This window comes from Oncorhynchus keta, chromosome 29, assembly GCF_023373465.1.
Source record: "Oncorhynchus keta strain PuntledgeMale-10-30-2019 chromosome 29, Oket_V2, whole genome shotgun sequence".
NCBI lineage: Eukaryota > Metazoa > Chordata > Actinopteri > Salmoniformes > Salmonidae > Oncorhynchus > Oncorhynchus keta.
Genome location: NC_068449.1, coordinates 10,779,847 through 10,806,555, shown reverse-complemented (window position 1 = coordinate 10,806,555; position 26,709 = coordinate 10,779,847). Strand labels below are relative to the sequence as shown.

Genomic DNA, 26,709 nt, shown 5'->3' with positions numbered 1-26,709 from the left:
ACAGCAACTGCTCCGCCCTCAACCGTAAGGCTCTCCAGAGGGTAGTGAGGTCTGCACAACGCATCACCGGGGCAAACTACCTGCCCTCCAGGACACCTACACCACCCGATGTTACAGGAAGGCCATAAAGATCATCAAGGACATCAACCACCCGAACCACTGCCTGTTCACCCCGCTATCATCCAGAAGGCGAGGTCAGTACAGGTGCATCAAAGCTGGGACCGAGAGACTGAAAAACAGCTTCTATCTCAAGGCCATCAGACTGTTAAACAGCCACCACTAACATTGAGTGGCTGCTGCCAACACACTGTCATTGACACTGACCCAACTCCAGCCACTTTAATAATGGGAATTGATGGGAAATGATGTAAATATATCACTAGCCACTTTAAACAATGCTACCTTATATAATGTTACTTACCCTACATTATTCATCTCATATGCATACATATATACTGTACTCTATATCATCGACTGCATCCTTATGCAATACATGTATCACTAGCCACTTTAACTATGTCACTTTGTTTACTTTGTCTACACACTCATCTCATATGTATATACTGTACTCGATACCATCTACTGTATGCTGCTCTGTACCATCACTCATTCATATATCCTTATGTACATATTCCTTATCCCCTTACACTGTGTATTAGACAGTAGTTTTGGAATTGTTAGTTAGATTACTTGTTGGTTATCACTGCATTGTCGGAACTAGAAGCACAAGCATTTCGCTACACTCGCATTAACATCAATTTGATTTGATTTGATTTGAGTTCAAGAAGAAGACAATATTTACCAAGCAGGCTAAAATAAAAAAGTAATACAATAAGAATAACAATAACGAGGCTGTGTACAGGGGGCACCGGTACCGAGTCAGTGTGGAGGCTATATACAGGGGGCACCGGTACCGAGTCAGTGTGGAGGCTATATACAGGGGGCACCGGCACCGAGTCAGTGTGGAGGCTATATACAGGGGGCACCGGTACCGAGTCAGTGTGGAGGCTATATACAGGGGGCACCGGTACCGAGTCAGTGTGGAGGCTATATACAGGGGGCACCGGTACCGAGTCAGTGTGCAGAGGTACAGGCTAGTCGAGGTAATCTGTACATGTAGGTGGGGGCGAAGTGACTATGGATAGGTAACAAACAGACAGCGAGTAGCAGCAGTGTACGAGGGGGGTGGGGGGGTCAATGTAAATAGTCTTGTGGTGATTTTTATAATTTGTTCAGCAGTGTAATGGCTTGGGGGTAGAAGCTGTTGAGGAGCCTTTTGGTCCTAGACTTGGCGCTCCGGTACCGCTTGCTGTGCGGTAGCAGAGAAGACAGTCTATAACTTCGGTGACTGGAGTCTCTGACACTTTTCTGGGCTTTCCTCTGACACCGCCTATTATATAGGTCCTGGATGGCAGGAAGCTTGGCCCCAGTGATGTACTGGGCCGTTCACACTACCCTCTGTAGCAGCTTACGGTCAGATGCCAAGCAGTTGCCATGCCAGGCGGTGATGCAACCGGTCAGGATGCTCTCGATGGTGCAGCTGTAGAACCTTTTGAGGATCTTGGGACCCATGCCAAATCTTTTCAGTCTCCTGAGGGGGAAAAGGTTTTGTCGTGCCCTCTTCACGAATGTCTTGGTGTTTGGAACATGATAGTTTGTTGGTGACACCAAGGAACTTGAAATTCTCGACCCGCTCCGTCTGCAGTATAATGGCATTTGCCTTATGGGCATTTGCAACTCACCCTTTGAAATTGTGCATATTGTTTTAACATATTGTTGAGCTATATGTTCTCAATTTAAAAACTATACCAGTAAACATTGTATATGAAACTAATCATTACACTAGACTTAGACTACCACAACAATGACATTGTCTATGCTAAATGTGTTTAAATTGTCAAATAAATCATAGTTTGGCTGTAAGAAATACATTTTATTCAATGGGGCAAGGCAAAGCAGAGATGACACACAAAACACTTTTAATTTCACCCATACAACAATATAGCCTATTACTGAAGTATAGTCTGTTTACAATAAACAACAGGATTTGACATGTTTTTCCAAATTACATTTTATATATTCATATGATTTAAGGGGGTACCTTTGTCATGACAACAAGGTGAAAGTGCTCTCTACTCAAATGGCACAACATAATGATTCAGATTGACCAAAGCACAGCATATGTCAACCATCTTGTATAACTGAGGGATGTCTCCTTTCATATCTGAAAAAGGAAAATATAGTGAAGGAGAAACTAATGCAGCATTGCTCATCTTCACAGTAGGAATCCAGTCGACATGGGTGTCTTGATCGAGGTCAGCCGGAGAACCTACATGTAGAGTACACCTGATGTTAGAATATCACTTCTTCAGCTCACCTATTCCATCAGGGCTCCTGACTGTTCGGTTGAGTTTACTTCATTCAGTGTCTTATAAAAGATTGCATCTACTGTTGGTCTGTAACAACCAATAGTCAACACAATCTGCTCATCACATTAGGAATAGTCATCTTTCATTAGTCTGCAAATACAGCGATAGATGCATGCAATCCTTTGTTGTAAAGGTGCATTTTTATGATGAGAAATCCGCTTCCCCAATGCTTGAAACTCACGCGCTGCCTATGTAAGGGACATGGTAATAGCTTGACTACAAGCTATCAAGCTAGCTAATGTTGGCTAACTTAGTCTTGTTGTTAACACCTGTTAGCATAATAGCTAAGCTAAACTGGAAACCAGTGGGTTCAGGTCTTGACGTGAGAAATTGCTTCTTCACTTTTCTGACAGTTCTTGAGTCTTATCTAAGTGGTGTTTCATGATTGTGGGTAATCTGTAAAAAATACATTTAAAAAAGTAAAATTCTGTTGTCTTTCCTGCCTTGTTAGAGCAGCCAAATACTGCACAGAAATTGACCGTCTTGATGAATAAACTAGTTTTAGGCACTGTTTTAATGTACTTGGGGTAGCCACAGCTGTTGTTGTTGAAAGAATTGATGCAGTGATCTTCCAACATGGCCGCCAGGAGGCATCACACCTTGACTGGCAACCCTCTATAGCCATTGAATTCTACCATGCTGATATACTGTGCATTAATGGGAAATAATGGACACTCTAGAATGCCATTCAAGCCTATCAGAAACGAATATTCAACAATGTCATGGTATAAATCAATACACCAGTAAAGAATCAGGAAACTAATGATAAGGCCCCACTTATTCTGATAATATAACATGTAAATCATAAAGTCTTTCATCCAATGACTTTAAAGATGTCACCGATCACACTATTTTGATATATGTCACTGTGAACCCCATTTCACCTCATGCAATTTTTGGAGGCCCCCACTCTAACGGATAGTAAATAATACATGTTTATTTCATATATCATCTATCAAGAAAACCGTCCTTGTTGAAATGTGAAACCAATTTGCTGTCATCCAGAGAACGGTGCTTCAACTCTCTGAGGTATTATACAATGAAGTTCTCACACATTCTATTCTTGGAATACTGCCCATGTGAAGTCGGACAGCCTTAAAAAAAACACCTGAATGACAACTTGATAAAATAGAACGACTGCCATTTAACATTTTGCTGAAGGCTAAGGGGGAAAAACAATGCAATGACTCCCAGTGAGTGAACTGTGTAGAGCCATGTACTGTATAACATAGTGATATACTGCAGGAAACCTGTCATTCTGTTCGAGTGGTTTTATGATGTCTCAGGAGTGTTGGTGTCTGATACTAACTGGGTTATCTGGGTCAGGGTTGCGGGGACAACAGGGTACAAGCTGTCTATGCGCTGTGGTCTGACTGTGAGCTGCACTGTTGGACACCCTCTTTCTCTGCGTGTGTGTGTGTGTGTGTGTGTGTGTGTGTGTGTGTGTGTGTGTGTGTGTGTGTGTGTGTGTGTGTGTGTGTGTGTGTGTGTGTGTGTGTGTGTGTGTGTGTGTGTGTGTGTGTGTGTGTGTGTGTGTGTGTGTGTGTGTGTGTGTCCAGCGTGCATGCGTGCGTGAATAGCTGTATGATCATAAATGTGTGAGAGCTCTTGGCGGACCAGACGGTAACTCTGCTGAGGTGAGTCTGCTGTGGTTCGACTTCGCAGAGATATATGAAACAAATTGTCTACTGTTACAAACAGTAAAGTGTCCATGGTCCGTCAGCGCTGTCCTACACTATCTGTGATGTAGACAGTGTTCTATGACAGAATGTGTCTATATTTACCTATACTGGGCTGTGTTTGGGATTGGTATTGTCAGCCTGTTTCTATCACTGTCTGCTCTGCTCTCTGGTGCTCTCTTCACAGTGTGTCTGTGATACAGAGGTCAGTTAGTGCTTGGAGATGGGGGGGGTGATGTAACACTGCAGCCAATTGGAGGTATTTTTAGCAGAAGCAAAAGGACAACAAAGGAGAAAATACTCTATAATTACGTTTACCGTATTTCTCTCTGTGTGTCTGTGTTGATGTGACATACCGTCACCGGACAGTTTGTTGGGTACACCACCCCGTTCACCAAAATGGATCGCTCCTACAGACAGTGAGTCATGTGGCCGTGGATTGATATGTAAAGCAGACAGACAGGCATCGAGGCATTCAGTTACTGTTCGATTTAATGGGATGGGAATGGGAAAATCAAGTGACCCGAGCAACTTTGAAAATGGTATGATAGTTGGTGCCAGGCATTCCGGATCCAGTACCTCAGAATCGTCCGCCCTCCTGGGCTTTTCATACACGACGGTGTCTATGGTTTCCCAAGAATGGTGTGACAAGCAAATAAACATCCAGTCAGAGGCGGTCCTGAGAGAAGTAAGCTCGTTGATGAGAGAGGTTGAAGGAGAATGGCAAGAATTGTGCAAGCCACAAACAGGCCACAAACAGATAAATAATGGCGCATTACAACAGCGGTGTGTAGAATGGCATCTCGGAACGCACAACTCATCAATCCTTGTCACAGATTGGCTATTGCAGCAGACGTCCACACCGGGTTCCACTCCTATCAGCTAAAAACAACAAGAAGCAGCTCCAGTGGGCATGTGATCACCAACACTGGACAACTGAGGAATGGAAAAACATTGCCTGGTCTGACGAATCCTGTTTCCTGTTGCATCATGGTTATGGCAGAGTCAGGATTTGGCGGAAGCTTTGTTACAGGTAAACGTCAAGGACATTTTATTTCTTCTTCACAGAGAGAGCCCCGGTGTCCACTGTTCATTAAAGGACACCTTTTCCCCCATTAAAACCACTCTATTTCTCCTCTTTTTGAGAAGCCATGCCTCTGGATTTCCATCTCCGGCCCGTAATGAACACATTGTGGAGCAGATTAAATAATAACGCAGAGAGGATATGCGCTCAGCAGAATGCTTTACATCATTACTTATCTAATAAGCTGTACGAGGCAACTGTCATTAACACTGGCGCTGATGCTAATATTCACCTCCCACCATGCCGAGCGGCGAGCAGTGAAGGTAATCTGCTGTACACTGCCAGTATGCAAATCTAAAACTGTTACTGTCGGGATGCAGCCTAATTCCACATTATTCTCCGAGTAGCTGGGCCAATCAGGTTGACTTTGAAATGGATTGTGGGTGATTAGCCGGGAATGCTGGGAGAATGCCGAGGTGCTCTCCGGTGAACCCGCAGCTGGTGCTTGGAGTCAGTCGAGCACCGATCCAGGTAATTAATTCTTTGACAAGCACCAGTGATTTGGAAAATCAGTAAGAATGGCAGACGCTGATCAAAAGAGAAACACAGGGAGAGATGTCTAAACACCAGGCTTTAGAGATGTCAGTCACAAGGGCTGCTCTAAGCTGGCCCAGACACAAGCCTTGACTACAACTGACAATGGGAAAGGACCAGACTGCAGAATAGCAGTGTATTGATACAAACAACAAACACAGATCGCAACAAAGATTGTGTACGCACTCAATGCAGACACACGCCACATTCATATTACATACACACAAGTCAAGACAGACTATATAGACACAAAAAATATATAACAGACAAGCCGTAGTCCACACAGACAGGCTGTGCTTGAAACCAACCTCATTTGCAGTACAGCACTTACATATACATAACAAATATTGTCAACCAAACCATGAACAGATCCCACATATAGGCTGCCTGGAAAAACATTGTAATTATATAAAAACAGTGTATACACATGTAATCATATAAAAACAGTGTATACACATGTAATCATATAAAACAGTGTATATACATGTAATCATATAAAAACAGTGTATACACATGTAATCATATAAAACAGTGTATATAATAATAATAATAATAATAATAATAATATACATGTAATCATATAAAACAGTGTATATACATGTAATCATATAAAACAGTGTATATACATGTAATCATATAAAAACAGTGTATACACATGTAATCATATAAAACAGTGTATATACATGTAATCATATAAAACAGTGTATATACATGTAATCATATAAAAACAGTGTATACACATGTAATCATATAAAACAGTGTATACACATGTAATCATATAAAACAGTGTATACACATGTAATCATATAAAACAGTGTATACACATGTAATCATATAAAAACAGTGTATACACATGTAATCATATAAAACAGTATACACACATGTAATCATATAAAACAGTGTATACACATGTAATCATATAAAACAGTGTATACACATGTAATCATATAAAACAGTGTATACACATGTAATCATATAAAACAGTGTACACATGTAATCATATAAAACAGTGTATACACATGTAATCATATAAAACAGTGTATACACATGTAATCATATAAAACAGTGTATACACATGTAATCATATAAAACAGTGTATACACATGTAATCATATAAAACAGTGTATACACATGTAATCATATAAAACAGTGTATACACATGTAATCATATAAAACAGTGTATACACATGTAATCATATAAAACAGTGTATATACATGTAATCATCTAAAACAGTGTATACACATGTAATCATATAAAACAGTGTATATACATGTAATCATATAAAACAGTGTATACACATGTAATCATATAAAACAGTGTACACATGTAATCATATAAAACAGTGTATACACATGTAATCATATAAAACAGTGTATACACATGTAATCATATAAAACAGTGTATACACATGTAATCATATAAAACAGTGTATACACATGTAATCATATAAAACAGTGTATATACATGTAATCATATAAAACAGTGTATACACATGTAATCATATAAAACAGTGTATACACATGTAATCATATAAAACAGTGTATACACATGTAATCATATAAAACAGTGTATATACATGTAATCATATAAAACAGTGTATACACATGTAATCATATAAAACAGTGTATACACATGTAATCATATAAAACAGTGTATACACATGTAATCATATAAAACAGTGTATACACATGTAATCATATAAAACAGTGTATACATAATCATATAAAACAGTGTATATACATGTAATCATATAAAACAGTGTATACACATGTAATCATATAAAACAGTGTATACACATGTAATCATATAAAACAGTGTATACACATGTAATCATATAAAACAGTGTATACACATGTAATCATATAAAACAGTGTATACACATGTAATCATATAAAACAGTGTATACACATGTAATCATATAAAACAGTGTATACACATGTAATCATATAAAACAGTGTATACACATGTAATCATATAAAACAGTGTATACACATGTAATCATATAAAACAGTATACACACATGTAATCATATAAACCAGTGTATACACATGTAATCATATAAAACAGTGTATACACATGTAATCATATAAAACAGTGTATACACATGTAATCATATAAAACAGTGTATACACACGTAATCATATAAAACAGTGTATACACATGTAATCATATAAAACAGTGTATACACATGTAATCATATAAAAACAGTGTATACACATGTAATCATATAAAACAGTGTATACACATGTAATCATCTAAAACAGTGTATACACATGTAATCATATAAAACAGTGTATACACATGTAATCATATAAAACAGTGTATACACATGTAATCATATAAAACAGTGTATACACATGTAATCATATAAAAACAGTGTATACACATGTAATCTTATAAAACAGTGTATACACATGTAATCATATAAAACAGTGTATACACATGTAATCATATAAAACAGCATATACACATATAATCATATAAAACATCCACACATACATAACAATACATGCACACATATTGCTCATCCTAAATACACAGGGGGTCGGGGGTGATGTTATATCCTTGATTCAATCATGTGTACAGTGTATTCTTTTTTTGATTGTATAGAGAAAAGAATGGAGCAGAAAACAGTAATGAAACATCATCCATACAGCTATGAGGGAAACACTGTCCAGAATACAAATTTCCCATGAAGCTAGGTGTTTGTTTTCATCCATCAGCATTCATTATGCGAGCAAATGTATCATTCGAGTGTACCTATCGATCACATATTAAATCTCCTTGTTGTATTCCTCTTCAGCGTGTCGCTCGGTGAGAAACAGAAGGGTGACTAAATGTCACGGCGACAATATGCACCATTGTCAAAGGTAGCTTTATTGATTGGGAGAGGGGGTATTTTCTGAAAACCCTTCGCCTGACATTTTTGAAAAGGTGTTCCTGTGTGTTACCGTCCCCCATTGTTGAACACAAAGAGCACAGACACTTAGCCAGAAGGATTTTTACTCTATAGTCTCTATAAGCAGCAGTTGTAGATTGTGACGTAGCTAAATGTATATCTTGTTCATTGTATTTATCAATCTGCATGTATTTTTTAAAAAATTTTGCAGTCCATATTTTTCACGACAAGTGGACTAAACCCTGGGGTGCTGGTATCGCGTGTGTGCTGCCAGCTGCTAATCAATGCCTATACACATCATATGGGATCTCTGGGATGGTAAATGTCCAATTAACTTACCAGAGATGTGCAGCGTTCTTCAGACAACTCAGAAATGTCTCCCTGTGGGACTTCCCTTCTCCTTCAGATCCAAATGAAAGAGAACACAGAACACAGAACACAGAACACAGAAAAGGATATCAAATCAAAGTGTACATGTCACATGCACAGAATACAACAAACCATCCAGGTGGTGTAAACCATCCAGCAAAATGGATCCATACAAGCAATGCAGAGTTCAATAAGAAAGGTACGGCAAAATAAATGGTGTCTTAAAAAATAAAGCACAGAAACAACACTAGGTCAGATAAAATATTGTAACACATGAGAAATAAAAGTGATAAAAAGTGAGTGGGCAGCAGCATAAATAACCATAAATAGCAGTGGCATCGTAAATGGGGAGAGTGTGTTTACGTCTGATTGTGTGTGAATGTGCAAGTGTGCAAGTGTGCGTGGCATCAATATGTGTGTGTGTGTGTGTGTGTTTGTGTGTGTGTGTGTGTGTGTGTGTGTGTGTGTGTGTGTGTGTGTGTGTGTGTGTGTGTGTGTGTGTGTGTGTGTGTGTGTGTGTGTGTGTGTGTGTGTGTGTGTGTGTGTGTGTGTGTGTGTGTGTGTGTGTGAGACTGACAGTGTAAGTGTGTGTGTGAGACTGACAGTGTAAGTCTGTGTGAGTGCGTGGATAGAGACCTATGAATGTGCATAGAGTCAGTGCAGATAGAGTCAGTACAGATAAAGTCAGTACAGATAGTCAGTACAGATCGAGTGAGTGTATATATATATGTACAGTAGTCCGTGGTGGGTATCCATTGATTAGCTATTCAGCAGGCTTTACTGCTTGGAGATAAAAGCTGTCTCGGAGTGGTTGGTCCAATGTACTTACCAATTTTTGGGGCCTTCCTCAGACACTGCCTGGCATAGATGTCTTCGATGGCTGGGAGCTCGGCCCCAGTGATGTACTGGTCCGTCCGCACCACCCTCCGTATATGAATGCAAGCAGATCTCTAAAATGAGTGTTGTCACATTTAAGTTGTATTGCTGCCAAACATGTCAGGCTTAAGAGCAATCCTTAAAGCCCAGCTGAGTTTCTGTGGAAAGCCAGTTGCATAGTGGCGTGCTCAGTTTGTTCAGGTCAGGAGGTGTGGAGTTATTTTGGCATTGCTTTAAGCAGCTTTCTTGATTAACTGGCCCTCGTCTCCTTTTCTCTTTAGCAATTAGCACAGATTTGCATTTTTTCTTCTGTATGGCTCCGAGCGTCTTGTTTTAATGCAGGCCAGATAAAACCGGCTTGTCGTACGACATTAGATTCCACATTATTCCAACAGAAACAGCCGAGGTCTCCGAACAGCTTCTCAGCTCCTTTTGCTTCCTTGCATTGTATATCTGTTGCTAGGACTGGAGAATAAAGGCACTCATTGTTTTGCACCAAGGGGATCGATCCGGTTCGACCTGGTGCTCGGATTAAGCAGATCTCCTGATCTGTTTGATGACCTTACATTGGACGACTCTGACAGGAACAAGTTAGTAGAAATCTCCTCGTAGGTCCAAGACCCTATTCGTAATCCAAGACCCTATTCATTAACACAGCAGACAAACTGTTATTGTCATCAGAGAGAGAAAGAGGATGAGAAAAGAAAGATGAGAGAGAGAGAAGAGAGGAGAGAGAAAGAGAAGAGAGAGAGATATTGAAAATTAGTTTAAAGTTTGACAGCAAAGTCTCAGGAGTATGTGCTGTAAACGATGTGCTGTAAACTTTGAGTAAAAGCCTTGCACAGCAACAAAGTGATATACCCCTGAACAATTGATGGAGCATTTAATTCAGTGGCTCTGTTAGTGGGAGAATCAGGTAATCAAGGAGAATCAGGAGATTCAGATGTCCCTGATGCCATAAAAGATTCCAGTGTATTAAGCACCACCTGCGGTCTATGGTCTATTCTAGACCTGTACACCCAGAGGTGAATCCCCACGCTCCAAGACACCCTGCCAAGACATACAGTACTCACACAGGCATGCAGGGTCAGTCTCTCTCTCTGTCTCTCACTCTCTCTCTCTCTCTCTCTCTTCTTTCTCTTCTCTCCTCCTACTGCAATGGAGCGTAGGTCACTTTACAGAGCTTAGTTTCTCTGATGTGTGTTGGTACACAGTAGTACCAAAAACAACTGCTAATGATGATAACACCACAGTATTCTATCACACCTGTCTGTGCTTTATAGTGCCAAGAGACTTTCCACACAGAGGTTGTAAACAATTGCAGACATCTCTAGCTCGGTTTCCATCCAATTGGCGATAGATTTTCACATTTGGGTATGTTCAAAAATCTGCTGAAAAACAATTTGCGCATTTTCCCACCAGAGATGTGTTTCCATCACATTGTTGCAGATAAAAGGGCGTGTGTGATGACATAGTGCACATACAAATAGCTCCAAAAAACAATGATGTCATCATTTTTTGAAAGCTTGCTCTTTTTTTGGGCTTACAGGAACAATTTGAGACAGAAAAGACTGTTTTGACATTTCTATCAGCATTTTCTTAAGTTGTGTGACAGCAATCAACACCTTCCTATGTGGTGATCTCTATTTCCCCGCGATCAGATGACATCTGCGTTCAGCAGTGTGGGAGTGGGATGACGCTACCGATGCTGCCATTAACCACCACTGCCGAGGTGCTAAACCATCTGATTCCCTTTCAACCAATGTAAATGACGCCAGGAGCGTGGCTTCTTAGTAACATCCAGCCAGCTCTTTCATTCGCTGCCTGGAGTGGCGAGGTGGGGGAGGGGGGTTCGAAGGGTGGGGGCGGGGGCAGGGTGCTACTCTCCTCACATCGGAATGGTAATTCACCAGTCGGGTGACTGTCTCCACAACGGAGAAGGGAGAGCCACGCATCCCTGACAGGGACATCAGTTTCACAAAACATTTCCCTCCTCTGCACCTGAAACTGCAGCATAATCACACACAGGGGCGATGCACCATGAAATGAAATAGGGCCCAAGATCCAGAGGAGCGGACACAGTCCTGTGTCTACTGAAATGAGGACCATTTTTTACCAGGAGATGCCCCGTGTCTGGAGTATGAGAACCCAGGTCAGCAGCTATAGGCTGATCATACATACCAATGTCACTGTTTAATGTAAAACAGAAACGTACGGTGTTTTCAGCAAATGCCGAGTGTGGGGATTCAATGTGAATGTCGGTTCTTCTGAGGGACATTGCCAAGACAAGCCATTGGCACACTGTAATCCTTGGAGGTAAGGTAAATAGGTCAACGTTTCAGCACCATAGAAATACAACTCTACACTGTCTGCGTTTACACATGAGCTCCACATTTGTGTGGGCATGCTAGAGAGTTCTGTTCATGCAGAAGCAGCTGTTGCATATCTAATCCTCGCAGGTCTGTGTATTGTAAGACACATTTGGGCTTGTAGGAGAACAAATGTTGCCAAGCATGATAAGAACCACTGTAGATGATTATTCATTGCTCCCAGCTAAGGTTCGGCCAAAAATAAAAATCCCAAACGGATTACTTTTTTCCAAAAGCTGCACAGTATCTACCAGATGCATCAGTGTTCCTCCAAGCAATCAAGAAGTAATTCCCTTTATCGGTTAAGATAAATATTTAGGTTTGGTGCTGCAGGGATACATTCAGTGCATATTAACTGCACTGTTTAAGCACCTGTCAGGGATTTGGTTCTCATCAAAGATAGGGCATTCTGTCTCTCAGAGTGCAAGCATCAAGCTGTTAAGTTACCAGTGGTGAAAATAGCATGGCACTACCTCACTGGGAGAGATAAACATCTCAGTCTTCAGTGCCTGTCATCCACCACATGTACTATCAACCCAATCCAGAACAACAGACCATCGCGCTAATGTTGTTTACACTCTATGCAAATGATCAGTAAACATACATCTGAATACAGAAAGGGGAGACATTCCACACAGAGGACCTTTAATGCATATGCTAATGAGTGATCTCATGGCACGCGTGTAAAATTAAGAGAGGAGAGCAGCATGAAACCAGAATTACAGAGTAATATGGAAATGTGCAGATGTGTGGATATATTATTGCTGCTCGTTATGACCGGAGAAATGGCCCTTGTTAATATTCAAACATCTTGATAAAAAAAGGACACAAATGAAGGAGGTCCCCAAGGAGCGACAGGCCAAAACACACTGTGCAACTGAATCAATTTAAGGGGCATCACATGTATACAGTAAAACAAACAAAGAGCATGCTGGACCACTTAAAGGGGTGCTGAACTTCCTGCTTTGGCCTAGTTTTCATCTTGATCATTCAGAAATGCAGACATGCATCAAGCCCATAGGGGGCACAGGGGCACAGGGGCACAAGTCCTTCAGATAAAACATTTAATCAAATTGTTTTTGTTGCTTCTCTGTAATTATACTAGCCACAAAGTATTTTTCTGAAGTTGGCATTAGCTATCCCAAACACAGTTCATTCAGAAAGTATTCAGACGCCTTAATTTTCCCACATTTTGTTACATTACAACCTTACTCCAACATGGATTATATAAATAAAAAAATCCTCATCAATCTACACACAAAACCCCATAATTGTCACGCCTTGGTCTTAGTATTTTGTGTTTTCGTTAATTATTTGGTCAGGCCAGGGTGTGACATGGGTTTATGTTGTTGTATTTCCTATTGGGGTTTTTGTATTATTGGGATTGCGGCTGAGTAGGGGTGTTGTATGGGCTTGGCTGCCTGAGGCGGTTCTCAATCAGAGTCAGGTGATTCTCGTTGTCTCTGATTGGGAACCGTATTTAGGTAGCCTGGGTTTTGCTTTGTATTTCGTGGGTGATTGTTCCTGTCTCTGTGTAGTTTCACCAGATAGGCTGTAATTAGGTTTCACGTTCCGTTTTGTTGTTTTTGTATTTGTATAAGTTATGTTCATGTATCGCAATCCTTCATTAAAGATCATGAGTAACAACCACGCTGCATTTCGGTCCGACGCTCTTTCGACAAACGAAGAACGCCGTTACAATAATGACATAATGAAGTGAAAACAGGTTTTTAGAAATGTTTGCAATTTTATGAAAATACAAAACAGAAATACCTTATTTACACAAGTATTCAGACCCTTTGCTATGAGACTCGAAATTGAGCTCAGGTGCATCCTGTTTCCATTGATCTTCCTTGAGAGGTTTATACAACTTGATTGGAGTCCACCTGTGGTAAATTTAATTGATTGGAAATGATTTGGAAAGGCACACATCTGTCTATGTAAGGTCCCACAGTTGACAGTGCATGTAAAACCAAAAACCAAGCCATGAGGTTGAAGGAATTGTACATAGAGCTCAGAGGCAAGATTGTGTCGAGGCACAGATCTGGGGAAGGGTACTAAAACATTTCTGCCACATTGAAAGTGCCCAAGAACACGGTGGCCTCCATCATTCTTAAATGGAAGAAGTTTGGAACCACCAAGACTCATCCTGGAGCTGGCCGCCCGGCCAAACTGAGCAATCGGGGAAGTAGGACCTTGGTCTGGGAGGTGTCCAGAGTTCTCTCCAGAGTTCCTCTGTGGAGATAGGAGAACATTCCAGAAGGACAACCATCTCTGCAGCACTCCACCAATAAGTTCATTATGGTAGAGTGGCCAGACAGAAACCACTTCACAATAAAAGGCACATGACAGCCCTCTTGGAGTTTGCCAAAGGTTACCTAAAGGACTTTCAGACCATGAGAACCAAGACTCTCTGGTCTGATAAAATCAAGACTTAACTCTTTGGCCTGAAAGCCAAGCAACACATCTGGAGGAAACCAGGCACCGCTCATCACCTGCCCAATACCATTTTTCAGCAGCAGTGACTGGAAGACTAGACAGGATCGAGGGAAAGATGAACGGAGCAAAGTACAGAGAGATCCTTGATGAAAACCTGCTCTAGAACGCTCAGGACATCAAACTGTGGCAAAGGTTCACCTTCCAACAGGACAATGACCCTAAGCACAACGCAAGTGTGGAATCGGGACTCGTCTCTGAATGTCCTTGAGTGGCCCAGCCAGAGCCCGGACTTGAACCTGATCGAACATCTCTGGAGAGACCTTAAACTAGCTGTGCAGCGACGCTCCGCAACCAACCTGACAGAGCTTGAGAGGATCTGCAGAGAAGAGTATGAGAAACTCTCCAAATACAGGTGTGCCAAGCTTGTAGCATTATATCCAGGAAGACTCGAGGCTGTAATCACTGCCAAAGGTGCTTCAATAAAGTACTGACTAAAGGGTCTGAATAATTATGTAAATATAGTATTTCATTTTTGTATTTTTACATTTGCAAACATTTCTAAAAACCTGCTTTTTGCTTTGCATTATGGGGTATTGTGTGTAGATTAATGAGGAGAAAATGTGGAAAAGGTGAAGGGGTCTGATTACTTTCCAAATGCACTATAGGTTCTGAATCTCCCAACTTAATAATTACCTACCAAGAAGCAATTTCAGGCTATCAATCACGTTAGAGTAGCAACCTTGTCTAACTACAAGTAACTGCCAAAGTAAAGTAAACATTAACATACAGTGTCTTAATAGGTCATTGGGCCACCATAAACCAGAACAACTTCAATGCACCTTGACATAGTGGTCTGGAACTAAAATAATGCTGTCTCAGGCGCCACTCCAGAATCTCGTCAAAGGTAATGAATGTTTTATATTTTATTTCTGTGTTTTGGGTAGCGCCGGCTACCGCAAAATCTGTTGTTTAGGTAACGATCTGCTATTCTGGGGGGTGCATGCTGTCAGATAATAGCTTCTCATGCTTTCGCCGAAAAGCATTTTACAAATCTGACTTGGTGGCTAGATTCACAACGAGTGTAGCTTTAATTCAGTACCTTGCATGTGTGTTTTAATGAAAGTTTGAGTTTTACCAAAAACTATAGGTGGCGCTCTAAATTTCCGCTGCTCTAATCCCGCCACAGGTACACTCCTCCATAAGAAGTTAATTGGGTTGAGCTCCGGTGACTGAGACCACCTTGGCATTTGGCTTACATCGTTTTAATGCTCATAAAACCATTCAGTGACCACTTGTGCCCTGTGGATGGGGCATTGTCATCCTATATGACAATGGTAGCTATGGTAGCCAAAATAATGGCCTGCCCAGCATTTTTATACATGACCCATAGCATGATGGGATGTTAATTGCTTAATTAATTCAGGAACCATGTGTGGAAGCACCTGCTTTCAATATACTTTGTATCCCTCATTTACTCAAATGTTTCCATTATTTTGGCAGTTACCTGTATCTAGGCTAGCATGCCTGCGGCAAGGTTGGTAAACTTTATGAAAGTAAGCAATAATTAAATGTACTGAATAACACTCACATTCCTTACAATATTTTACCCAAACTTTACAGAGATGCAGAGAAACATATTTAGTTTCTTTAAAAAAAGAACCATTAGTCAGCAACATACAGATACTGTAGCTCAAGAGCTATGCTTAGATATGCAGAAAAATATTCCCGATTTTTTTTACATAGAATTAAGCATAATGATTATGGCTCTAGATTGCAGGAAAAAGCTGTTTCAAGTGTTTTGAAAATGTTTAAATTCTCCAATTTCCGAACGGGGGGACTAGTACCCCTCTAGACCACCCCCCCCAGCCATCCTAAAGTATGTTGTGCCCCCTCAGATTTTGGGAGTACATGACAGCCCTGAATGCAGCAGCCATGACTGAAGACAAATGAGAGTTTTGAGAGTCTTATGGAGGTGGTTTAATGTGAGTGTCTCTTGTGTGTATTGGGACAATATTTTAATGTTGCACATCTTTTAGTTGTCTCATTAAATTCTATCAATATTTGTATATGGATTTCTACTATTTGAATTTGGTTTGAGGTTTTTAAGTCATTGGAATTTGGAGCTATTGACAATGAAACATATTGTCCCATGTATATTGAGTGGTCCTAACTGATGGTCCTAACTAGCCCTAAAGCAATATAAAATGTCAAACCAAATTGACCACGGGCATTATGATTGTGTCCTGCGCTTCAAATGGATGATTACTTGGGTGCTGCCAGCTAGCTGTGGACGCAATTGAAATAAACCCGAACCAAGGAATTTTTTTATGCTTCCCTTCATTCCATGAAATTCCATTTTTTTGTGTGATCTTCCAAATCTCAGTTTTGGATGAGACTGATTTTATCACCAAAATTATCCTATTTACACTTTGTAGTCAATTTTGACACTAGAATAAATGTTTAAGACTCATGTCAATACCACATAGGCTGTTTTCAAAACTTGAAGTTGCTTTTTAGGTTCAGTCACTTGTGTATCTCAGGTCACGTCTGGTAATGCACTTAAAACAAAATGGCAGACGGTCATGAAACTCTCGACACCTGAGGGTCATTTATCAAATTGGTCTGCTGCAGCTGTCCCAACTTTCACGGACCTCTTGTCTTTTTTGACATGCCCTTCAATTAGTCCGTTTTCATGTTTTACTCTACAACAGAAGAGAAGACTTTGAATCAACATAGAAATGTTCTAGAAACGTTCCCATTTGAAACTACAATGTAGCCTTTCTAACGTTCTATTTGCATCCTGATCCTGATATCCCCTTGGCTCATCATTGTTTATGTTTTCAGTGGCATTACATTTACATTTACATTTAAGTCATTTAGCAGACGCTCTTATCCAGAGCGACTTACAAATTGGTGCATTCACCTTATGACATCCAGTGGAACAGCCACTTTACAATAGTGCATCTAAATCTTTTAGGGGGGGTGAGAAGGATTACTTATCCTATCCTAGGTATTCCTTAAAGAGGTGGGGTTTCAGGTGTCTCCGGAAGGTGGGGTCATCAGGGCATTAGGGTCATCAGGGCACCTATGTTAATATGGTGAGAGATTATCGGTACCTTGTCTTTGTATGCAGTGTACTGTGTTGCACTATGGACTTTGTCTTGCAGCATATTGGATAAAATCAACATTGTTTCCATACCCAGATGCTACAAGGGAGATACTGTAAATGGATTCTGCAGAGGGAGATTTTGTCAGTTAGCTTGTGTATTTAATCAGTGTATGAGAACAATTAGCAGGACACAAAACTGCTTTAAATGTGAGTTGGCGCACATTTTAGTGGCATTTGTTAATTTTACTCTGACATCATCTTGGCTTCGCTTGGGACCTTGGTTCTTGGAAATAAACTGAAACGGCTGCCAGAATCGGATATTTATTTATATCAATGGCTCTAAGAAGCCGCAGAGTATTTGTAACTCTGGCCACCTATTTAAAACGTCTAGCACAGGAGGAGGAATGTTATAAATGTGAATTACAATTGTTCCCGAGTTATCATGACATAACTAAGCCAGTTTACATAATCAGAAACCATTAGAGCTAGATGGAACACTGAAACATGTTCTTTGGATTCATTGGAGTTGGGTATTTCCTGTTGATGATGGAGATCTACACCAAACTTTCTAAGAGTATTTCTAAGGCATGATAATAAGCACTTTCTAAGGCATGATAATGAGCATTTTCTAAGGCATGATAATAAGCAATTTCTAAGGCATGATAATGAGCATTTTCTAAGGCATGATAATAAGCATTTTCTAAGGCATGATAATGAGCATTTTCTAAGGCATGATAATGAGCATTTTCTAAGGCATGATAATGAGCATTTCTAAGGCATGATAATGAGCATTTTCTAAGGCGTGATAATGAGCATTTCTAAGGCATGACATTTTTTATTTCTAAATAATATGTTTCGGCTGGGATGGTCTATTTGCTGTCTGCTGCTGAGCTTTATCTCTAGGTCTATTGTCATGTGATTATGTGCTAGATGCCTCCCTTGACATAACACCACTGAAGCATAAAGCCAAAATAAAAGCAATTTAAATGTCAACATGCATGATGTCCATGCTAAGTGCACTTGCCTAATGGTTTCATTATATCATATTATTTTTTTAATATATATTCCAAATGGCCATTTAAACCAATTGTGGGGCAGATAGGTCTCATAACAAACACGTTAAGTCGACTTCTTTTCTACTTCTGGATGTTAAAAGTGAAGTTCAGAAAAAAGACAATCTCCTTGAGTTCACTGCAAATCACATATATAATACACACATAATATTTCTGAGGACACAAGACTTGAAGGCCATCATCTTGCAAGTGCAAGTCATTCTGCCACTCACATTAATGATGCATTCATATGATAATCTGATCACAGTCAGAAAACGGAATATGATGCATTGAGATAAACAAGCAAAATATCTAGTGTAAACAAGTCCTAACATGTTCAAAGCCATCAGAACACAGAGTGCAGGAAGGGGTTAAAAAAAGATTAGTCAGTTTCTCTCTCGCAAGCAACACACTCTCTAAACACACCCTCTACACCCCATGACCTCTCTTCTTTAACTTCCAATCCTGCTCTTCTAGTCAACTTCAAATCTGTGTCTGTGCCAGTCTTTCTTAACCTCCAAGTCTGGCGAGTCTTGTTACAGCTGTATGGTGGGGACAGAGTAGGCACTGTGCTGGGGCTCCTGATTAACCCCAGGGCCAGGTCCAGGGCCAGTTTACACAGCCTAGACAGATCCACTTTCACCAGCCTCGGCCTCTGTAATGGGACCCCACTACATCAGCCCACATCAAAGAGATAGGGCCAGCAGGAATGTCATGTTCAGAACCAGAGGGAGAGAGAGAGTGACAGAGAGACAGAGAGAGTGAGAGAGAGAGAAAGATCGAGAGAGACAGAGAGACGGAGACAGACAGAGAGAGACAAAGAGAGGGGAGAGAGGGTCGGGCAGTGTGTTTGTGGAGAGAGAAAGGTTGTGTGTGTGTGTGTGTGTGTGGTGTGTTTCAGTATGGGAAGGGATCAGTCTCAGTTTCTAGACAACAGGACATCATCCCTATCTGGGCCAAACTCGCTAAAGTGCTTCCCATTTTTCATTTGCAGCGAAGTGAAGAAGTTTTAATTTAATTTAGCTGCGAAGCAAAGGTGTTTGGGGTTGTTTGGCATCTGTCTGGACCAGCTATTCCTCTTTAGAGTGCTGCCCGGGCTTTTCCAGTGCTACAGCTCCCTGCCTGGCTATACTTCACTATGCTCAATCTTCTCTCTTACCTCAGTGGCCAAACTATATATATCACACCAGGCAGCCGCACCAAAATCAATAAACTAACTGATCACTGACATAACTCATCAACTGAACAGTTGAAATCAGAAGTTTACATACAGTTAAGTTGGAGTCATTAAAACTAGTTTTTCAACCACTCCAAACATTTCTTGTTAACAAGCCGGTTAGGACATCTACTTTGTGCATGACACAAGTAATTTTTCCAACAATTGTTTACAGACAGATTATTTCACTTATCACAATTCCAGTTGGTAGCCTCCACAAGTCTGGTTCATTCTTGGGAGCAATTTCCAAACGCCTGAAGGTACCACGTTCATCTGTACGAACAATAGTACGCAAGTATAAACACCATGGGACCACACAGCCGGCATACCGCTCAGGAAGGAGACGCATTCTGTCTCCTAGACATGAACGTACTTTGGTACGAAAAGTGCAAATCACTCCCAGAACAACAGCCTTGTGAAGATGCTGGAGGAAACGGGTACAAAAGTATCTATATCCACAGTAAAACGAGTCCTATATCGACATAACCTGAAAGGCCGCTCAGCAAGGAAGAAGACACTGCTCCAAAACCGCCATGAAAAAGCCAGACTACGGTTTGCAACTGCACACGGGGACAAAGATCGTACTTTTTGGAGAAATGTCCTCTGGTCTGACGAAACGAGAAGATGTAACGGCGTTCTTCGTTTGTCGAAAGAGAGTCGGACCGAAATGCAGCGTGGTTGTTACTCATGATCTTTAATGAAGGAAAATGGAACGATACATGAAATAACTCAATACAAAAACAACAGAACGTGAAACCTATTACAGCCTATCTGGTGAAACTACACAGAGACAGGAACAATCACCCATGAAAACAAAGCGAAACCAGGCTACCTAAATACGGTTCCCAATCAGAGACAACGAGAATCACCTGACTCTGATTGAGAACCGTCTCAGGCAGCCAAGCCTATACAACACCCCTAATCAGCCGCGATCCCAAATACTACAAACCCCAATACGAAAATACAATAACATAAACCCATGTCACACCCTGGCCTGACCAAATATATAACGTAAACACAAAATACAATGACCAAGGCGTGACAGAACCCCCCCCCCTAAGGTGCGGACTCCCGGACGCACCTCAAAACCATAGGGAGGTTCCGGGTGGGCGTCTGTCCATGGTGGCGGTTCCGGCTCGGGACGTGGACCCCACTCCATTAAAGTCATAGTTCCTCCCCTTCGCGTCCTGGGATAATCCACCCTCGCCGCCGACCATGGCCTAATAGTCCTCACCCAGAACCCCACAGAACTGAGGAGCAGCTCGTGACTGAGGGGCATCTCGGGACTGAGGGACAGCTCGGGACTGAGGGGCGGCTCGGGACTGAGGGGCAGCTCGGGACTGAGGGGCAGCTCGGGACTGAGGGACAGCTCGGGACTGAGGCAGCTCGGGACTGAGGGGAAGCTCGGGGCTGAGGGGCAGCTCGGGACTGGGGGCAGCTCGAGACTGGGGGCAGCCTGGAACTGAGGGGCAGCCCGGAACTGAGGGGCAGCCCGGAACTGAGGGGAAGCCCAGTACTGAGAGAAAGCCCAGTACTGAGAGGAAGCCCAGTACTGAGAGGAAGCCCAGTACTGAGATGAAGCTCAGGCAGGTAGTAGGCTCCGGTAGATCCTGGCTGGCTGGCGGATCTGGAAGATTCTGGTTGACTGGCAGATCTGGAAGAGACTGGTTGACTGGCAGATCTGGAAGAGACTGGTTGACTGGCAGATCTGGAAGAATCTGGTTGACAGGCAGATCTAGAAGATCATGGCTGACTGGCGGATCTAGCTGCTCTATGCAGACTGACAGCTCCTTGCAGACTGACAGCTCTGGCAGCTCCATGCAGGCTGACAGCTCCTTGCAGACTGGCAGCTCTTTGCAGACTGACAGCTCTTTGCAGACTGACAGCTCTGGCTGCTCCATGCAGACTGACAGCTCTGGCTGCGTCATGCAGACTGACAGCTCTGACTGCTCCATGCAGGCTGACAGCACCCTGCAGACTGACAGCTCTTTGCAGACTGATAGCTCTGGCTGCTTCATGCAGACTGACAGCACCTTACAGACTGACAGCTCCCTGCAGACTGGCAGCTCAGGCTGCTCCGAACAGGCAGGAGGCTCCGGCAGCGCTGTAGAGGAGGAAGGCTCTGATAGCGCTGAACAGGCGGGAGACTCCGACAGCGCAGGAGGGAAGGAAGGCTCTGGCTGTGCTGAACAGGCGAGGCGCACAGAAGGCCTGGTGCGTGGTGCTGGAACTGGTGCTACAGGATCGAGGACACGCACAGGAAGCCTGGTGCGGGGAGCTGCTACCGAAGGACTGGTGTGTGGAGGTGGCTCTGGATAGACCGGACCGTGCAGGCACACTGGAGCTCTTGAGCACCGAGCCTGCCCAAGCTTACCTGGCTCGATGCCCACTCTAGCCCGGCCAATACGAAGGACTGGTATGAACCGCACCTGGCTATGCACCCGCACTGGAAACACTGTGCGCTCCATAGCATAACACGGTGTCTGCCCGGTCTCTCTAGCCCACCGGTGAGCACAGGGAGTTTGCGCAGGTCTCCTACCTGGCATAGCCATACTCCCATTAAGCCCCACCCCAATATTTTTTGGGGGGCTGCTTTTCGGGCTTCCATCCGCGTCGCCGTGCTGCCTCCTCATACCAGCGCCTCTCCGCTTTAGCCGCCTCTAGTTCTTCCTTGGGACGGCGATATTCTCCCGGCTGCGCCCAGGGTCCTTTTCCGTCTGATATCATCTCCCAAGACCAGAAGTCCTTATATTGCTGCTCCTCACAATTAACAGGGAGAGTAGGCTCAGGTCTGACTCCTGACTTAGCCACTCTCTCTCTGCGCCCTCCCCCAATAAATATTTGGGGGTTACTTTCGGTTTTCGCTCTGCGCCGCCGTGTTTTTCTTTACGACTCCATTCGCCTATAGCCCTCTTCGCACTGCTCCAGCGAATCCCAGGCGGGCTCCGGCAATCTCTCTGGGTCGGCCGCCCACCTGTCTATTTCTTCCCACATCGTATACTCCATGACTCTGCTGTCCATAACGTCTTCCCTTCGCTGCTGCCTGTTAACACGCTGCTCGGTCCGAGTGTGGTGGGTGATTCTGTAATGGCGTTCTTCGTTTGTCGAAAGAGAGTCGGACCGAAATGCAGCGTGGTTGTTACTCATGATCTTTAATGAAGGAAAACGGAACCATACATGAAATAACTCAATACAAAAACAACAAACGGAATGTGAAACCTATTACAGCCTATCTGGTGAAACTACACAGAGACAGGAACAATCACCCACGAAAACAAAGCAAAACCAGGCTACCTAAATACGGTTCCCAATCAGAGACAACGAGAATCACCTGACTCTGATTGAGAACCGCCTCAGGCAGCCAAGCCTATACAACACCCCTAATCAGCCGCGATCCCAAATACTACAAACCCCAATACGAAAATACAATAACATAAACCCATGTCACACCCTGGCCTGACCAAATATATAACGAAAACACAAAATACAATGACCAAGGCGTGACAGAATAGAACTGTTTGGCCATAATGACCATCGTTATGTTTGGAGGAAAAAGGGGGACGCTTGCAAGACGAAGAACACCATCCCAACCGTGAAGCACGGAGGTGGCAGCATCATGTTGTGGGGGTGTTTTGCTGCAGGTGGGACTGGTGCACTTCACAAAATAGATGGCATCATGAGGGAGGAAAATTTGTGGGCAAAACTGAAAAAACACAGGAAAGCTAGGAATCCTACAAACCTGACTCAGTTACACCAGCTGTCAGGAGGAATGGGTCAAAATTCACCCAACTTATTGTGGGAAGCTTGTGGAAGGCTACCCGAAACGTTTGACCCAAGTTAAACAATTTAAAAGCAATGCTACTGAATACTAATTGAGTGTATGTAAACTTCTGACCGACTCGGAATGTGATGAAAGAAATATTCTGACATTTCACATTCTTAAAATAAAGTGGTGATCCTAACTGACCTAAGACAGAATTTTTTTACAAGGATTAAATGTCAGGAATTGTGAAATTGAGTTTAAATGTATTTGGGTAAGGTGTATTTAAACTTCCGACCTCAACTGTATGTAATAGCATTTTGCTTCGACGTCATACTAGGCCTATATTAAGTCAGACTTCAGAAAGTAACATCATCCAGTGTGGTGAGAGATGGCAAGAGAAGAGGGGAAAGGATCATCATGTGATTGTGATGGCGTCGAGATGTGGGGTGGAGAAAGCAGGTGCTCGTTCTGTCAACCTCCCGTGTCTGTACCGTCTCCCTCTCTCTCCTAATCTTCACAGAGAACTCAGGATGACCCTTGTCCCCATAGAGGGGATCTAGTCTCAGAGCCGGGTCTTATATATGACCTAAGATCAGATCTTTGATCAGAACTTTGCTTTAGTGGTGATCGAGGCATGCCAGCTAGCTACTACCTGTGTCTTTGTTCCCTTCCACTTTTTACAAGTGAAGATATCTTAAGGTCAAAAAACTATTGAAGTGTGCAAAACACAACAACAAAATGGTGCATCAGGTTTGAGTGTGCATGGCGAGCAGAATCCATCCCATAACAAACACGTCTTTCCCGTGACGTCATATTATTGATTAACCAAAGTCACATGTCCACGCTAAGAAAACAAGAGAGAAACATCAACTGTATTCTGTCTCAATCTTGGCTTTTCAGAGAACACCCAACTCAATTGAACCTTTACATCCAGCCTTCCAGTACCATGAAATGCTAGACCACTTTATGGGGGATGTGAATAATATGAGTGAGAGGATGGTTTATTCAGCACGCCCCACCATGAGTTACATTTCCCTATAATTCAATAAACAGAATGGTAGGGGGTCTGACAGGGATAAAACAAATCAAACCAATCTCTGAAGATGAGCAACAACTTCCTTCCTTGAAGTTACCCGTGTGAGTTCTCTGTGTGAGATCTCTGTGTGAGTTCTCTGTGTGAGTTCTCTGTGTGAGATCTCTGTGTGAGATCGCTGTGTGAGATCTCTGTGTGAGATCGCTGTGTGAGATCGCTGTGTGAGATCTCTGTGTGAGATCTCTGTGTGAGATCTCTGTGTGAGATTGCGTTAATTTTGGAAAAGGGCCACACCCCCAAAATATGGAGTTGTTAGAAAGCCTTTAAATCCCAGTGAATCCCTAGCAGACCTGGGTTCAAATACTATTTTAAATAATTTAAAACACTTTAGCAGGGTTTGATTGAACTTTCCTGTTCGAATGAAACCAATAGACTAGACCCAAAAGTGCAAAACCCACCCATCTGGCACTCCGGACTGGCTAAAGTAAACGCTGAAAGTAGTTTAATGATTATTGTATGAGGGCCATATCGTTTATTCTATAAATAGTATTTGAACCCAGGTTTGATCTCCGGTGGGGATATGTAGAAGACTGTGTGGCTGTGAAGAAGTGCAGTCTCAGTGCCGTGGGCGTGGAGACAATGGGTGGCGGCTGGGGACAGACAGGCAACCTGAACCTGACAGAGGAAGCCGTTAAAGCCACACAAAACAAACTGCTGAGCTCTGGCATTTCCCCTCCTCCTGTCGTTAAAGGTGAAGACGACTAATCTCCTCCAAAGTCACTTTGCTTGTGCGAACCACCCTCCCACTCTCTCTTGTTCCTTCCTCTTTCACTCTCCTCTGTGGTCATTCAGGGTTCAGAGGTCAATGCCAAAAAATGTCCTGTTCAGTCTGCTATGTTCCTCAGAGGGCTGACACAGGGCCAGTTGTGTTTTGGTTAGTAAGGCCGGAGATACTCAAGGGGACGTGACAGGCATTTGAAATCAAACATTACAGCACATTGGTTCAAGGCTTTTTATACTTGCCCCTAGCTGAATCGATGATAAAAACGTAAAGGCAAGTTATTATTACATGAATTGGGCTACATAGAGTACTATATAGGTCGAGAACATTTAACAGAACAAGGCTATGTCAATATCTCAACACCAACTGACACACTAATAAAAAAGCTTACAATGGAAGTGCTGATCTGCACGTACAAACATGTTGCATTTTGTGTTACCACAATACATAGAACTTCTGAAGACATCTACACTGGGTTGAAGCACACAGACATTTGTACCTTGCACATAGTATAGTGTCTTCAGAATGTACTCAGTATTCTCCACATTTTGTTACAATACAGCCTTATTCTAAAATGGATTAAATTAACAAAAAAGTTCAGCAATCTACACACAACACCCCATAATGACAAAGCAAAAGCAGGGTTTTAAACATTTTTGCAAAATAAAAAACAGAAACACCATAAGTATTCAGACCCTTTGCAACGAGACTCGAAATTGAGCCCAGGTATATCCTGTTTCCATTGATCATCCTACAACTTGTGTCTACAACTTCATTGGATACCACCTGTGGTAAATTCAATTGATTGGACATGATTTGGAAAGGCACACGCCTGTCTATTTCAGGTCCCACAGCTAACAGTGCATGTCAGAGCAAAAACCAAGCCATGAGGTTAAAGGAATAGTCCTTAGAGCTCCAAGACAGGATTGTGTCGAGATCTGGAGAAGGGTACCAAAACATTTCTGCAGCATTGAAGTTCCCCAAGAACCCAGTGGCCTCCGTCATTCTTAAATGGAAGTAGTTTGGAACTATCAAGACTCTTCCTAGAGCTGGCCGCCTGGCCAAACTGAGCAATC

The 26,709-nt window shown here is 42.4% G+C and overlaps 1 long non-coding RNA gene across 1 annotated transcript; it reads right to left on the bottom strand.

The window, feature by feature from the left end:
- Positions 1-1,926: 1,926 nt before the first annotated feature.
- On the bottom strand, positions 1,927-10,394 carry LOC118372106 (uncharacterized). The gene is made up of 3 exons (XR_004823153.1): positions 9,825-10,394; positions 8,966-9,026; positions 1,927-2,329 (listed from the first exon to the last, which is right to left on the bottom strand). It is a non-coding gene; the product is annotated as an uncharacterized LOC118372106 (long non-coding RNA).
- Positions 10,395-26,709: the final 16,315 nt, after the last annotated feature.